Here is an 18,726-nt window from a genome sequence, read left to right on the forward strand (position 1 = left end):
CATACTAACACTACCACGTGTTAGTGCGCGAGCGTTGCAAAAGACATTTACACATACATGTTACGCATGTGAATGAGCATCTACATAGCCAAGGCTAAAATAGAGTGGATGCTTGAAAGACAAATGAGAAGAGATTAATTAAGGATAATTAACTAAAAACTAACTAGGTTTTCCTTTTTTATCTGTGGATGAATTGTCATTGTAGAGAAACACATGATTTCATATGACTTCGGGACAAAGTTCCAGCAAAAAATAGGACCCTAAGTATTTCAGGTAAAATAAGAATCCATTGTTAATCTCATAGGACCAATTACCTAGCAATAGCAAGCTAGCTAAATGTCCATGAATGTTTCATGTGTTTCGACATGCCCCCAAATTAATATAGTTGGTTTTGATACTTTCACCTGTGTGTCATGATCGTGTCTAGTGTGGATGGAAAAAAATCAACATGCGTGCGATGGCGCACGTGGAGGCATGGGCGTGGCCAATGTAGTCAATATGTTACACCCAAACCAGATCGACCACCTTGTATGCTCCAGCATTGCAAAATAAATGTACATGCACTACCGTGCATCAACGGGCGTTTGCGTAGTGCTGCAAGGTCCACCTCTCCCATTCAATCTTTGGCTTTCAGGAGCATACAAACCCACGTGTGTATTTAAAAGATGAATGAAGAGAAATGAATCATAGATAACTAACTAAAAACTAACTAGGATCATTTTGAGGCCATATGAATTTAACTACTCTGCCATTTTCAAAGTCACCCCATGGGCACAGACATCAGTTCAACGTGTAGTTTTGATTAACATTTGGTTGAGTTGTCAACTAACCTGAATTCAACGTGAAAAAAAATGACACCATGTCATTGGATTTAGGTTAAAGGTTATTGGTTTTTTCCCAAATCAAATCCAATCAGTTTTCCACGTTGATTCAACATCATCACATGACATTTGTTTTGTTGAAATGACGTGGAGACAACGCTGATTCAATCAGTTTTTGCACAGTGGGATGTGGCTCTTTTCCTAAATAAGTCTATTCAACACACTATTGTTGTTAGAATTTCGATATTCGAATTTCGTTAACGATGGTCACTATGGCCTAACAGTTCTATTTTTGTTTCATCAGACCAGAGGACATTTCTCCAAAAAGTGCGATCTTTGTCCCCATGTGCAGTTCTAAACCGTAGTCTGGCTTTTTTTATGGCGGTTTTGGAGCAGTGGCTTCTTTCTTGCTGAGCGGCCTTTCAGGTTATGTCAATATAGGACTCGTTTTACTGTGGATATAGATACTTTTGTACCTGTTTCCTCAAGCATCTTCACAAGGCATCTTCACAAGGTCCTTTGCTGTTGTTCTGGGTTAGATTTGCACTTTTCGGACCAAAGTATATTCCGAACATGTCTACTTCCTGAGCGGTATGACGGCTGTGTGGTCCCATGGTGTTTATACTTGCATACTATTGTTTGTACAGATGAACGTGGTATGAAGGTAGGCCTTGAAATGCATCCACAGGTACACTTCCAATTGACTCAAATTATGTCAGTTAGCCTATCAGAAGCTTCTGAAGCCATGACATAATTTTTCTGGAATTTTTCAAGCTGTTTAAAGGCACAGTGAACTTAGTGTATGTAAACTTCTGACCCACTGGAATTGTGATACAGTCAATTATAAGTGAAATAATCTGTCTGTAAAGAATTGTCGGAAAAATGACTTGTGTCATGCATAAAGTAGATGTCCTAACTGACTTTCCAAAACTATAGTTTGTTAACAAGAAAATTGTGGAGTGGTTGAAAAACAAGTTTTAATGACTCCAACCTAAGTGTATGTAAACTTCTGACTTCAACTCTATGTAAAGAGAGAATCCCTGCCCGATTCTCAGTTCTCTGGGCTAAACTGAGAAAAGCAAAATGGTCTTGTATGGACCGGATCCATGATACATTTACATTTACATTTTAGTCATTTAGCAGACGCTCTTATCCAGAGCGACTTACAGTAGTGAATGCATACATTTCATACATTTTTTTCTCCCTACTGGTCCCCCGTGGGACTCGAACCCACAACCCTGGTGTTGCAAACACCATGCTCTACCAACTGAGCATAACACCATGCTCTACCAACTAAACATAATGACAATTCAACAACCTACCGATGTGTTTCATGTGGCTTACAGGACTGAAGACTCCCAAGATGAGTGATGCAGACCAAGGCTGAGCACACAGCAAAATTGAAATATTGAATAAAGTGAGGAGGTGGATGAAATTGTAAAAATAATATATATATATATCACAGAATGGGTCCATGTTTTGTTTGATTGATCATTCAATACCTGTTCTGATAATGTTCACAGGTAACAAGCTGAGCAAACAATATAATGGAAAATAAATGATTACAATGTACAGAAAGCACACGTCATTATCGTCTACTCCTGTGCTCAGGGTTCTATCACACATTGACTACTGAAGGTTCCCAGTGTTACAATATGTTCTAGGGGGGACACATTTAAATGTCAATTGTTATGGGGGTCCTCATGAGTGCCACTGAAGTTAGAACCATGTCTGTGCTCTAACAAGCCATCACACCCTCCTCTCTTGGGTATAACCTATATTATAGTATACACATTCTGTTACAGGAACACTGCTGTTATGTTTATTACCATTTTTGGGAGAAAACAAGGTAACTAGTAATGTTGTACTCCATACACATCAACAGTGTAACATCTGGATGACGTTTGATAATACTAAGTAAATAATTAGGAATATACATAAAAATTAGATGATATGTATACATTGTACGATGTTTATTGTTAGGCAATGCATTTGGTACAGAGTATGATTTATGATTTGACCAAGTGACAGCCTCATTCTAATATCAAAACAATGTGCAAAAAGTGAGGCTATTGTATTAGTAGCAAGCTATATGGCTATAAATGTATTGGATCACATTCTAGCAAGTGTCCATCACTGATACTGGCATTATTTGCTTTCCTTGGCTTCCTACAAAAACTTTTAGGGCCAACTGTTACAGTGCCTTCATAAAGTATTCAGATCCATTGACAATGTCAATATTTTAGTAAGTTACAGCCTTATTCTAAAAATTATTACATCGGTTTTTTTCACCTCATCAATCTACACACAAAACCCCATAATGACAAAGCAAAAACAGGTTTTTAGAAATTTTGTATAAAAAATATAAAACTGAAATATCACATTTACATAAGTATTCAGACCCTTTACTCAGTACTTTTTTGAAGCCCCTTTGGCAGCGATAACAGTCTGATGCCTTCTTGGGTAAGACGCTACAAAAATGGCACATCTATATTTATGGGGTTGTTCCCATTTTTCTCTGCAGATCCTCTCAAGCTCTGTCAAATTGGATGGGGAGCGTCGCTGCACAGCTGTTTTCAGGTCTCTCCAGAGATGTTTGGTCAGGTTTAAGTCCAGGCTCTGGCTGGGCCACTCAAGGACATTCAGAGACTTGTCCCGAAGCTACTCCTGCGTTGTCTTGGCTGTGTGCTTAGGGTCGTTGTCTGTTGGAAGGTGAACCTTCGCTCCAGTCTCAGGTCCTGAGCGCTGTGGAGCAGGTTTCTATCAAGGATCTCTCTGCACTTTGCTCCGTTCATCTTTCCCTCGATCTTGACTAGTCTCCCAGTCCCTGCCGCTGAAAAACATTCCCACTACATGATGCAGCCACCACCATGCTTCACTGTAGGGATGGTGCCAGGTTTCCTCCAGACATAACGCTTGACATTTAGGCCAAATAGTTTAGTCTTGGTTTCATCAGACCAGAGAATCTTGTTTCTCATGGTCTGAGAGTCTTTAGGTGCCTTTTGGCAAACTCTAAGCAGGTTGTCATGTGCGTTTTACTGAGGAGTGGCTTCCGTCTGGCCACTCTACCATAAAGGCCTGATTGGTGGAGTGCTGCAGAGATGGTTGTCCTTTTGGAAGGTTCTCCCATCTCCACAAAGGAACTTTGGAGCTCTGTCAGAGTGACCATCAGGTTCTTGGTCACCTCCCAGTCGAAGGCCCTTCTCCCCCGATTGCTCAGTTTGGCCGGCCGCCAGCTCTAGGAAGAGTCTTGGTGGTTCCTAACTTCTTCCATTTAAAAATGATGGAGGCCACTGTGTTCTTGGGGAACTTCAATGCTGCAGCCATTTTTGGTACCCTTCTTCCCCAGATCTGTGCCTCAACACAATCCTGTCTCGGAGCTCAACGGACAATTCCTTCTGCCTCATGGCTTGGTTTTTGCTCTGACATGCACTGACAACTGTGGGACCTTATATAAACAGGTGTGTGCCTTTCCAATTGAATTTACCACAGTTGGCGTCTGAATACCTATGTAAATAAGGTATTTCTGTTTTTTATTTGAAATTAATTTGCAAAAATCAAAACTATTTCTGCTTTGTCTTTATGGGATATTATGTGTAGATTGATGAGGGGGATAAAACATGTAATACATTTTAGAATAAGGCTGTAGTGTAACAAAATGTGGAAAAAGAGTCAAAGGGGTCTGAATGCTTTCCGAATGCACTGTCAATAGTGGGGGCAACTTCTTCTGGGGGGTCCTTTCAGGCTATAGAACGACAGAAAACTTCTCTTCCAGAATAGAATGTCGATCTTGCAGGACACCACTTTGGGTGAGTGTTGACAAAACTATTTGTGGGATCCTTTGTTGTTCTCCTGACCTTTATGAGAGGAAATCATTCCATCAAGCCATGAGAGACAAACATATGTATCCAACGGAAGTTCTTAGAGGGTACAATACTGAGTGTTATCATAGTAGAAATCCTTATGATTTTATTGGATGTTTTAAAATATTTATTCATTTGCACATTGAAGACAAGTGGAAAGTAAAGTAATTAGAGTACCCCACCTCCAACCTCTACAGGATCGGTGTCCCCCCTGGCGGGATAGATGAGCTAAGGTAGGCTAATGTGATTAGCATGAGGTTGTAAGTAACAAGAACATTTCCCAGAACATAGACATATCTGATATGGGCAGAAAGCTTAAATTCTAAGTAATCTAACTCACTGTTCAATTTACAGTAGCTATTACAGTGAAATAATACCATGCTATTGTTTGAGGAAAGTGCACAATTAACTTGAACATGTATTAATAAACCAATTAGGCACATTTGGGTAGTCTTGATACAACATTTTGAACAGAAATGCAATGGTTCATTGAATCAGTCTAAAACTTTACACATACACTGCTGCCATCTAGTGGCCAAAATCTTAACACATGTTTTTTTCTTTGTATTATTTATTACCAGATCTAATGTGTTATATTCTCCTACATTAATTTCACATTTACACAAACTTCAAAGTGTTTCCTTTCAAATGGCATCAAGAATATGCATATCCTTCAGGTCCTGAGTTAGATTTGGGTATGTCATTTTAGGGGAAAATTGGAAAAAAAGGGTCAGATCCTTAATAACCAAAGGAGGTGGAAACCTTATCAACTAATTCACACAGATAGTGTATACTGAAGTCGAACACATTAGAAGGTTCTTTGTTGAGATGAGAGTACAGAAGTCCCTGAGCGGTGTCTTATGGAGTGAAAACCAATTCACCCAATTTCTCTTGATAGCTTTTAGGATCTTGCCCCTGGGAACGTGGTTTACACAAGCAACAGCTTCGATTTCACAAGGAGAAAAGGTTTCGGTGAGGAGGCAGCAAAGCAGGATAACATCTCCAGTTACCTGGTTTCACACAACTGTACAACATGAAAGAAATACCCAAAAAATATTTATTTAGTTTTAGCTCTTCTAAACAGTCCAAAAGTGTGAAACAGAAATGTAGCATGAATAGTGAGTTTCAATGTAGTCTTCTAAGCATCTGGGAGGAATTAAGCTTATAAATGTTAGAGTATTGTTGTGTCTGGTATCCCTAGCAACGTTGGATGTGGGAATCCAGGTTGGATAGAGTGGTGCTGTGTGTAAAGTTTTACAAGACTCAATAGTGGGGCACTAATTGAGCAGGGGAAGGGGGGAACCCTCACACACAGCTTGAGTAAATGGATCAGATAGCTGGGGGGGGGGGGGGGGGGGGGTCTGTGGACAGGGCTGATGCCTTATCTAAGACCCTGTTTAGAACTACATGTAATATTAAAGTACGACGTGATTGGATCATTGCCACATTAGACACAATTGGATGGTGGAGGTAGACACCCCATAGACGAATTGTGGTCTGGTTGTAATCATATCTTGCTGACCACCTCCGGAGGTAGACAAGGAGGATACATTGAGTCTGTGTTTTTGGAAAGTGTAAATGCGTCAGGCTACCGAAAACAGTTTCCTTACATTTCAACCTCAAATTCTAAAACATTCAACACTGTTCGAAGCACAACTTTTAAATCCCTTATCCGTCCACAGGATCTGTTACCCTCTGCTGAATTTTTTTCCCATCTCACTTTGAGCAGAGAGATATTTTCAGAAAGGCGTGTGTCATTCAATTTGTTCTGATGACTGCAGCCCTGTTTAGCTCTCTCGCTACTTGACTGCTACACTAATGAACAGGCATCTCGTCTCCCTTATGCTCTTCCTACCCTTATCTTCCAGTCCCTTTCACCTTCACTTGTCAGATTATTGTTGAAGAGGTTAATTTGCCTATTTAACTGATTGTCCCTACACTCTACAGCCTGGCTTTGATTGACCTCTTGTAAAAATAAAGATCTAATCCTTAGAAGCCCAGCGGACATTTGGAGTCCTACAACGCTTTACACGCTGCAAGAAATAATACAAATCCAGTAAAAAGACCAAACCCAGGTCCTTACCATAACTACCGTTGTTTATGCTAACTAGCTATCAGCGTTGCGGTTGGCTCTTTGCTTGTCTGATATACAGTATTTATGACACTTATCTCTCATTATGAACAAGATCATCGCTGAGTCATCCATCAAACCCCATTCCCATGGTGCTATATCTTACACAACCTGTGATCCTTATCTGACAGATGCATTGTTTTCAGCTTGCAATTAGCACAAAGTGCTGTCTGGTTCTTTCTGGTGTGCCGCTGCTCTTCCGGAAACTATTAATTAGTCCTCCGGCATGACAGGAGGTGTCCCATCATTCCCCTTGCTAGGACCTTCCCCTCTTTTAAGAATGAAAGCTGCATTATGCTGGGGCAGGGTTTCACAAACTCTGTCTTGGGCCCCCTCCCTGGGTGCACATTTAGGTTTTGATCAGTTGGTTATTTGAGTGCTAGTGCAAAAACCAAAACGTGCACCAAGGGGGGCCCCAAGACCGACTGTGCTAGGGTGTCTTCTTCTGTTAGGGAGAGAGCGCCAGGTCCTACCCTGTTTAAGGTGCCATCCACACACAAGAGAACAAGAGACTGATAGCACCATTAGGTGTTACTTCAGAATTAAGGATATGCTGGCGAATGTGTACATTTTGTCTAGTTTCGCTGAAAGTAAGCATGCAGCTGAGGATAATATCCCCAAATATCGTATTCTGGAACGCAGTAGTATTTCACAGGTTCCTAGTAAATCCAGAAGTTCTCTGAAATTGAGTTTTGGGTAAGGGCCACAGGGTTGAGAACAGACAGCATTATTACTAAATGTGCTGGTGAAACATTGTTCTTTCAGTAAAAATACCAGCCACCACCAACTAACGTCCACTAGGGGCAACGTGAGCACCTATTACCATCTAGTAGGCTTGCGGCGTGTCAGGGTTGTGTGGATGGTGGATGGGTGTTTAAGCCTCAGGCTCCGAGGGTCGCAGTTCAGGTTTCCCAGTGGTGTTAGTGTTGTTTTAAACCTTTCCCGAACCTTAACCCTTAACTTAACGACTCAGAATTAAAGACTAAACTTAAGTTTACCCCTTTCCCTAACCTTAACCATTCAGAATGAATGCGTAAAATGAAGTACTAGTTGAACTTTTGGAGTTTGACTGGCAGCTAAGATACGGCACAACATGGTGTAATTCTGTGATAGCTAAGATACGGCACCACATCGCATAATTAAAACATCAAGCCATGGCATAATTCTGTTGCTGCAGTAATGCCATGAATTTGTGTTTTATTTGGAGATTGGGTGGAACCATACGTGTACACACTTTGGGCTGTCTCTGAGCTCATAATATGACTTGATCAGGGTGAAAAAGAGATATTTATCTATCCACTGCTACTGAAGTGGTAAACCCAAGGATTTTTATGGGGAGAAGTTCAAGAGATCAGATTTTAAGGCAATTGATCTCACAAAGATGGATAATTGGTGGAGTATCAAATTATTCCAGCTTAGCTAATGCCCAATTTCTTTGCTTAATTTCACTTAGCAATGTACGCGAGCCTGAAAGGTTTATTTATACCCTCTCCGTGTTAGGTTACAGCGTGAGCATATCTTATAACACTCTAATAACACGGTGAAAGACAACACCAACCTTTTAGAGTCTGTATTACACAGCGCAAAGCATCACTCTCACTCTGTTTTTCGTGATGACTCCTTACAAGTTGTAATGCAAAACGGACATCCTCATTCCCCTATTTCAGTTTTATTAATGAATCCTATTTTAGTTTAATTCAAACAACAGGGAGGAGGTGAAGAAGATAGCCATCTTGGCATTAGGGGCCTGATGACCTGGGGGTGTGATGGGAGAGAGGCAAGCCAGCGTGGAGTTCAGGGTGGAGTTCAGGGACCAGATATCTTAGATATCTGGTCTTCCTCTTAAAGCGAGGAAAGTTAGAAGACATTTTTATTCAAGCATAGCGATCATTCCTACAAGATGTCTAGGTATTTGAACCTTTGAAAAACAGTGATTTCCGGAAACCTCATTAAATGGAAACTTGCTATGATTTAATCACATGCCGGATTTGAGGACGGGACGATTTTGCGCTCCACAGCTGAATATGTAAATTAGATCATTCTAATTGGAAGTGAGCGACTGGTAGATTAACTCTTGCTCCCAGATCATTATTGATGGGGAGCACTGCTGTCTTCCTAAACTCTGCCTGAATGTTTAATATCTCAGGACTTCTCGTCTTCATAAAATTGGAAAAATGCATATTAAAGTCTTTGTTCAGAAAAATGTGATTTTAAAAGCTGTTTTTAGCTACGCAACTGTAAAATGAAGGCTGGGAACCCTTGGTATTTCTTACCACTGTGGTAGATGTTAAACCTACTTTTTCTGAAGTAGTGCTAAATTAATGTTGTGTTTTAACGGTTTAATAAATACAATGCACACATTCAGAATGCTGCATTCTGAATGTGCAAAAGTACATCAAATTTGAAATGGAGTATGGTTGTATTACATGCATCTGCACTATTTCATCATACAATAAAAGGTTTTAAAATAGATGCTGTCATATATACTGGGAGTAACAAACATTTTGTTTTGTGTTGATTAGAAGCACAGAGGATTGTTGTTTTGGTGAAATATCCCTTTATATGCCCTCAGTTTCTAGAGAGTTGTGTAAAAGCCATGGTGGCCTTCCAAAGTGTTCATATCAGGATTTGTAGTCGGGGTCGAGATCAATCTTTTTAAGAAGAATCCTTTGGTCTGGCACTCAACAGAATTTGATTCAGATGATAGGTGATTACATTTTTTTTTTTTTACTACAAAATCTTATTTTCAATGACAGCGGGTTAACTGCCTTGTTCAGGGGCAGAACGACAGATTCATACCGTGTCAGCTCAGGGATTTGAACTTGCAACCTTTCAGTTACAAGCCCAACGCTCTAACCACTAGGCTACCCTGCCACCCCAATATGATCTAAGACCAGTTCGGTGTTGCCAATCTAGATGTACATGATTTAAAAATCACGTCACTCAAAAACCTGAGTGCCAGCACGCCTGTGCTATTGACAAAGCCTATACATTTGTTACTTATAGACTTTTACAGCGGATGCCTTGAATCTTGGTAACAAAACTAGTGCACTGACTGTTGTGGTTAATTTAGGGGGTTTAGATGCCCAGCCGTCGTTATGTAAGAGATGATAATCCTACGTTACCATGGAGACGGCGCTCCCAACTGACTTGGCGTTCGCTGCGAGGAAGGTACAAATCTAAGCCCTCACTCACTCTACAAAAGCCCTCTTCCTGGTCCTGCCAGGAAGCGTTGGTGTCGTCGACAGTGGATTAGAAGGGTATTGTGGGTATTGCCTGTGTGTGTGGTGTAGCAAGGCTTTCGTGGTACTTTGGCTCGATTGGCTGTGTGCTCACATTTTTCTGTCTCTTTCAATGTTCCCTAAGGACGCGTTCTGGGCTTCTGAGTGAGCTCACCTCGTCAAATTTCACCACATAACAGGCATAGAATGGATTGTATCGCTCCATTAAGCTTTCTTGTAGGTGTGCAGAACCAGAGAGTATAAGATTTACCCTGATGTAAAAAGGGTTTATATACTGTTGTCCGAAGCAAAAGCAACCTTACACCTTTTGAGAAGCGTACTCCTCTTTCAGTACGATCTGAGTCATTAAGCCAAACGTTATGAAAAACACAGTGTACTTGACAAACATGTGAAACTACATGTCCACAGCTGTAAATCGAGTACGCCTGGAGAAGCTCCACTACGTCCCAGGAATTGAGAGGCTGTGCAGTTGAGCACAGTAACAATATGGGGTATATGGTGTTTCATTAGCACCCTGGGATAGTGGCAGACATGTGTGTATGTGTGTTTGTGGGCAGAAAATATAATAGAATAGATACTTTATTGGCCATTTTGTGAGAAACAGAATACTAACACATGGTAAGCCGGAGCAGCACCCGAGAAGGGAGCAGTTTAGGGGTTAACTCACTAAGCAACGTCTTTTGGACGTCTTTTTTTGGTCCTGTCTGATTCGGACGTCTTTTGTTTGTCTTTTTTTGGTGCAGTCTGGACCAAATCGGAACCAATCATAGACTTTGGACAGAACAGTACAGCACAGGACAGTCAGGGATAACAGTAGATTTTTTTTAAATCCCGGTACCAGACCTACTGTATGTAGTTGGGCCTAATCATAGAATTCCATATAGAATCCCTATTAATTCAATAGGATCTCTGTGGGCCTAGTCGTAAAGATTTCTCATTGGATTTTTCAAAGGGCTCCTTTACTAGGCTACCTGAGCACATTCATCCACTCACAACATATTTCCAGGATGTTTTCAATTAAAAGGGTCCAAAAAAGATCAATAGCCAAATCATAAAATACAGTGTTACAAGTACACAGCACATGAAGAGGATAGGAACATTTTAATAACTCGGAAATTGTGTTTTGTCCTGATTGACGATGTTAGACCGAAAATAACCCGCAAGGCCACATCTATCCCCTGGTGGTGCAGAGGGTTAATGATCTGGCTGCAGATCCGAAGAGTGCAGGTTAAATCCCCCATGTTTCTTTAAAAAAAATAAAAAATTGTAACTCAGTGCCTTCAGAAAGTATTCATACCCCTTGACTTATTACACATTTTGTTGTGTTTCAGCCTGATTTCAAAATGGATAAAATAGATTTTTTGTCACCCATTAACACACAATACCCCATAATGACAAAGTGAAAACATGTTTTTAGAAATGTTTGCAAATGTATTGAAAATTAAATACAGATATATCTCATTTACATAAGTATTCACACCCCGGGGTCAAAACATGTGAGAATAACCTCTGGCAGCGATTGCAGCTGTGATTCTTTCTGGGTAAGTCTTTGCACACCTGGATTAGAGGTCGACCGATTATGATTTTTCAACGCCGATACCGATTATTTGAGGACCAAAAACAGCCGATACCGATTAAATCGGATGATTTTTTTATACATTTATTTGTAATAATGACAATTACAACAATACTGAATGAACACTTATTTTAACTTAATATAATACATCAATAAAATCAATTTAGCCTCAAATAAATAATGAAACATGTTCAATTTGGTTTAAATAACGCAAAAACAAAGTGCTGGAGAAGAAAGTAAAAGTGCAATATGTGCCATGTAAAAAAGCTAACATTTAAGTTCCTTGCTCAGAACATGAGAACATATGAAAGCTGGTGGTTCCTTTTAACATGAGTCTTCAATATTCCCAGGTAAGAAGTTTTAGATTGTAGTTATTATAGGAATTATAGGACTATTTCTCTCTATACGATTTGTATTTCATATACCTTTGACTATTGGATGTTCTTATAGGCACTTTAGTATTGCCAGTGTAACAGTATAGCTTCCGTCCCTCTCCTCGCTCCTACCTGGGCTCGAACCAGGAACACATCGACAACAGCCACCCTTGAAGCAGCGTTACCCATGCAGAGCAAGGGGAACAACTACTCCAAGTCTCAGAGCGAGTGACGTTTGAAACGCTATTAGCGCGCACCAGGCTAACTAGCTAGCCATTTCACATTGGTTACACCAGCCTAATCTCGGGAGTTGATAGGCTTGAAGTCATAAACAGCACAATGCTTGAAGCACAGCGAAGAGCTGCTGGCAAACGCACAAAAGTGCTGTTTGAATGAATGCTTACGAGCCAGCTGGTGCCTACCATCGCTCAGTCAGACTGCTCTATCAAATCATAGACTTAATTATAACATAATAACACACAGAAATACGAGCCTTTGGTCATTAAAATGGTCGAATCCGGAAACTATCATTTCGAAAACAAAACATTTATTCTTTCAGTGAAATACGGAACCGTTCTGTATTTTATCTAACGGATGGCCTCCCTAAGTCTAAATATTGCTGTTACATTGTACAACCTTCAATGTTATGTCATAATTAATTACAGCCTTTGTTAGGAATAAATGGACTTCACACAGTTCGCAATGAGCCAGGCGGCCCAAACTGCTGCATATACCCTGACTGCTTGCACGGAACGCAAGAGAAGTGACACAATTTCCCTAGTTATAAGAAATTCATGTTAGCAGGCAATATTAACTAAATATGCAGGTTTAAAAATATATACTTGTGTATTGATTTTAAAGAAAGGCATTGATGTTTATGGTTAGGTACAGTGGTGCAACGACAGTGCTTTTTTCGCAAATGCGCTTGTTAAATCATCACCCGTTTGTCGAAGTAGGCTGTGATTCAATGAGAAATTAACCGGTCACCGCATCGATTATATGCAACGCAGGACACGCTAGATAAACTAGTAATATCATCAACCATGTGTAGTTAACTAGTGATTATGTTAAAGTTCATTGTTTTTTTATAAGATAAGTTTAATGCTAGGTAGCAACTTACCTTGGCTTCTTGCTGCCCTCGCGTAACGGGTAGTCAGCCTGCCATGCAGGCTCCTCGTGGAGTGCAATATAAGGCAGGTGGTTAGAGCGTTGGACTAGTAACCGGAAGGTTGCAAAAACGAATCCCCGAGCTGACAAGGTATCGTTCTGCCCCTGAACAAGGCAGTTAACCCACCGTTCCTAGGCCGTCATTGAAAATAAGAATGTGTTCTTAACTGACTTGCCTAGTTAAATAAAGGTGTATAAAAAGAAAAGAAAAAAATCGGCAAATCGGTGTCCAAAAATACCGATTACCGATTGTTATGAAAACTTGAAATCGGCCCTAATTAATCGGCCATTCCGATTAATCGGTCGACCTCTAACCTGGATTGTACAATGGTTGCACATTATACTTTACATTTTTTTTCAAGCTCTGTCAAGTTGGCTGTTGACCATTGCTAGACAGCCATGCTAGACAGCCAAGTCTTGTCATAGATTTTCAAGACGATTTAAGTCCAAACGGTAACTAGTCCACTCAAGAACATTCACTGTCTTCTTGGTAAGCAACTCCAGTGTGTATTTGGACTTGTGTTTTAGGTTACTGTCCTGCTGAAAGGTGAATTTGTCTTCCAATGTCTGTTGGAAAGCAGACTGAACTAGGTTTTCCTCTAGGGTTTTGCCTGTGCTTTTCTCTATTCTGTTACTTTTTATTCTAAAAAGCTCCCTAGTTCTTGCCGATGACAAGCATACCCATAACATGATGCAGCCACCACCATGCTTGAAATATGAAGAGTTATACTCTGATGTGTTGTGTTGGATTTGCCCCAAACATAACGCTGTGTATTCCAGACATAAAGTCAAGTTAATTTCTTTGATAATGTTTTGCAGTTATACTTTAGTGCCTTGTTGCAAACAGGATGCATGTTTTGGAATATTTGTATTCTCTATAGGCTTCCTTCTTTTTTCTTGTCATTTAGGTTAGTATTGTGGAGTAACTACAATGTTGTTGATCCATCCTCAGTTTTCTTCTATCACAGCCATTAAACTCTGTAACTGTTTTAAAGTCATTGGCCTCATGGTGAAATCCCCAAACGGTTTCCTTCCTCTCCGGCAACTGAGTTAGGAAGGACGCCTTTATCTTTGTGTTGACTGGGTGTATTGATACACCATCTGCAACGGCTGTCGTGGGAGAGAGTAGACCAAGGTGCAGCGGAGTTAGTGTTCATCATTGAATATTTAATCACAGAAAGAACACTATACAAACAAAACAAGAAAACTGACAGCCAAACAGTCCTGTCAGGTGCAAACACTAACAGAAACAATTACCCACAAAACCCAAAGGAAAAACATGCTCCTTATGTGTGACACCCAATCAGCAACAACGAGCTTCAGCTGTGCCTGATTGGGAGCCACACATGGCCCAAAACAAAGAAATACAAAAGCATAGAACGCCCACCCAATGTAACACCCTGGCCTAACCAAAATAAAGAACAAAAAAAACCTCTCTATGGCCAGGGTGTTACACCATCCAAAGTGTTATTAATAACTTCACCATTCTCAAAGGGATATTCAATGTCTGCTTTTTTTTATACCAATCTACCAATAGCTTCCCTTTGCGAGGCATTGGAAAACCTCCCTGGTCTTTGTGGTTGAATCTGTGTTTGAAATTCCCTTCTCGACTGAGGGACCTTACAATTATCTGTATGTGTGGCGTACAGAGATGAGGTAGTCATTTAATAATCATGTTATTGATGTTAAACACTATTATTGCACACAGAGGGAGTCCATGCAACATACTATGTGTCTTGTTAAGCTACATTTTGCTCCTGAACTTATTTAGTCTTGCCATAACAAAGGGGTTGAATACTTATTGACTCAAGACATTTCAGCTTTTCATTTTTTATTAATGATTCTGTATGGGCCATTGAGACAATTTCTTGTTTTAATCCATTTTAAATTCAGGCTGTAACACATCAAAATGTGGAAAAGTCAAGGGGTGGGAATACTTTCTGAAGGCAGTGTATCAATGTTATCAAAAGTTAAGTATTTAGTCCCATATTTCTTGCACGCAATGACTACATCAATTTTGTGATTCGTACAAACTCGTTAAAAACGCATTTGCAATTTGTTTTGATTTTGTTTCCGGCTATGTTTTGCCCAATAGTAACTAAATGGTAAAAAATGAATTGTGTCTTAAGTAATTTTCTTTCAAAGTGAGTAGATAAGATGTTTCTGAACACTTCTAAATGAATCTGGATAATACCATGATTAAGAAAAATCATGAATGAATCATGAATAATTATGAGTGAGATACTGTTCAGAGGCAAACAAAAATATTCCTATCAACATTACCATTAACAGGGGAGGCTTGCATTTTTTGGAGGGTTTATTCGTGATTTTGGGAGTATGATCATCATTATTCATGAGTCAGTCATGAATATCCGTAATCATGGTAGCATCAACATTAATGTAAAAGTGTTCAGAAACATCTTCTATTCTTATTTACAATAAAATGTACTCCAAAATGACACAATTCATTCTTCACAATTCAGTTCCTATTGGGCAAAACACAGCCAAAACAAAGTGCAAATGCATCCAACAAGTTTTTAGAGTCCCGAGCTTGATGCAATTATTGCGTGGTAGGAAAATGGGACAAAATACTCAACTTTTGACTACTTCAATACACTGAATTTGTCCAAATACTTATGACTTCTTCAAAAGGGGGGACTAGATACATAAAGTACTTTAATTTTTAAACGGTAAAACAGATATGTGTGATGTTGAGGGAGAGGTTGTTGTCTTGGCACCACACTGCCAGGTCACTGACCTCTTCCCTGTAGGCTGTCTCATTGTCACTGGTGATCTTGATGATGGTGTTGGAGTCGTGCATGGCCATGCAGTAGTGGATGGACAGGGAGTACAGGAGTGGACTTAGCACACACCCCTGTGGGGCTGCAGTTTTGAGGGTCAGCATGTCGGAGGTAATGTTGCCTACCCTCAAATAAAAAGTGACATTCTGTAGACGCCTCATATGAAACATTTAATCTCAAATCTAAAATGCTGGAGTACTGAGCCAATTTAAAAAAAAAAAATGCTTCACTGTCCAAATACATATGGAGGGGGGTGTATTGGTACGTCTTGGGATGATCAAAACAATGACAGGGTTTATTTGAAGTAAAAGCAAGGCTATAATAGGTGGACTATGTTAGATTTAGTAGCATAGGGGAAGCTAAGTGGCAATGGCGGCAACATCAGCGACCAGCTATCCCTCCTCCACAATGTAAGGTGCTGTAAGTGGATAAGCGGGATTAATGACATGTATACCACAACTTGGCAGCCAAGCCTGTTAAGCACAGCCAAGCAGGCAGAGTAGCAGTAGTGGGTTCAGCAGTGTGAAAGCTCCCACTATGCCACTATGCCACCCTTTTCAAAAATCTCGAAGCCACTGGCTTCCTGGCACTCTCTCTGTCTCTCTGCCTGCCTCCCTGCTGCATTTTCTTATTTTAATCAAATGCTATCAATCTGATTTACTGCCGGCATTCCTTTAGATGTGTCAGTTAGCATGAGCCAAGCTCATAATTAGCCAACAGGTTCAAAGCAGAGAGGTACAAACAGACAACAAACGAAAGAACAGAGACAAAAAGTGGCTTACAAGTCAATACTAAAACACTGGAACACCATTCAAAGGAGAGACTCGCGGCAAATCCAGGGGTTGCGAATCTGTATATGAATGAATATAATACAAGAAGATACAGCTTTTGTGCTTCTTTTGAACAGAGTGGTTGTACCATATTAGTGCTCTGTATATTCACCCCTCTAGCCTTGAGGCCAGCAGACAGTAGGGTGCTGTTCAAGCCTCGTGCAAGTGTAAAAAATGGGCACTCAATTGGCAACTAGAGGGCTGCTGGTCTCTGATCCCATGTACCATCTCTTGCTGTTGTGCCCTTAAGAAAGGCACTTCCCAGTAAGCAAAATCAGATTTAAAAATACATATTTTACAGACTTTGAAGTTACGTTCATTTTAGGTTCAGAATGAAAGTTGTGAAGACGTCTTTTTCGGCCGTTTAAAATGCATATTTTCCTGACGTTGAAAATACATCCTTTCCGTACGCTGAAATCAGGTGCATTTTCGGTTCCGAATTAAAGTTGAAAATATGTATTTTCCGGACGTTGAATTCAGGTACATTTTCAGTTCTGAATGAAAGTTGAAAAGACAATTTACAGACATTTACAAACATTCATAGATTAGGGTCTAATGAATTTATTTAAATTGACTGATTTTCTTATATGAATTCAGTAAAATCGTAGAAATGTTTGCATGTTAAGTTTATATTTTTGTTCAGTATACATTACCATGGCAGTCCAGCATCAGTTGATAGAACATTTCAAAATACCATGGAAATGATTGCTTCACAATACCAGGCAGCCATTGCGAGAGAACCCATGAGTTTACCAGTCAAATTGCCAGGGTTGGAGCTTAGAAGTCCGTTCTATCTATCCCATTTCTATAATTTCTAATCCCAAGTGAGGTTGACACTGAAAGTAATCCGAATTTTTCTGGTCTGCAACACCACGCCCATCATTATCATATTTCCCAGCCAGTGGCATGCCGCAGTTTCGCGGGCACCCCGCAAGGTCTGAGCAAGGGCCCCCCACCCCCAGTTTTATCAGGTAAATAGCTAACTTTCTTCAATTCTACACATTTTGTCATGGGGCAAAGAGATAAATGTGCAGTTTTATAGATAATCTCATGCTATTTTACACATTTTGCCATGAGGCTGAGAGAAAATGTTGCTGTTTTAAAGCTAATTTCCTGCAATTCTACACATATTGTTATGGGGCAGAGAGAAAAATGTGCAGTTTTATAGCTAATCTCATGCTATTCTACACATTTTTTCCATGGGGCAGTGTTCCCAGCATTCTCTATTCCAGTTAGATTTTTAGCATTGTTTGTTTCAATATCTGTGTTTTTGTACATTGATTGATGAACTAATCAATTCATTTATGTTATGTTACATAAAGATAAATAACATACATTTTCTTAAACTAATCCAATCTGTTTGTTGGACTTATTGCACCCATTACTGAAATGGTTGTTCCAGTTTAGATGGTTTATTAGTGGTATCGGAGAGAGGGAGGCAAAGCGAGAGCCCTATCTCTGCCGAAAATCTGTCAATGTTAAGAAGATCCTTAATTATTAATTATGTGGGGAGTTATTGTATTGGGGGGGGGAGGGGGGGCAATGAGAAAGTGTTGAATTTAGTCAAGATAAACATGAACTGCTATATTTATACATGACACTTATTTGATCTAATTGTTCCGCAATGCTTAGACTGTTACGAGTGTAATGATATACATGAAAGTGTGAAATTTGAGACAGTCTATGCATAATCATGAGGCTAGCATAGCATCTAACTTTCCATCTAACTTTCCCTCATCAAATATTTAAAAAAATATTTAAATAATGAGATGTATTCACCAATCCAAAGAGATAAATAGGGGAGAGCTTGACAGCCCGCTGTTCCGCTCTGTGGACAATGAATCCCATTGTCAGTGCGGAGAAATAAGTACTGTATCTCGTCATTATACCCATATCTCTGGTGGTATTCAATTGCAGTGAG

Source organism: Salmo salar, chromosome 21 (genome assembly GCF_965601325.2).
Source record: "Salmo salar chromosome 21, fSalSal1, whole genome shotgun sequence".
NCBI classification, from domain to species: Eukaryota; Metazoa; Chordata; class Actinopteri; order Salmoniformes; family Salmonidae; genus Salmo; species Salmo salar.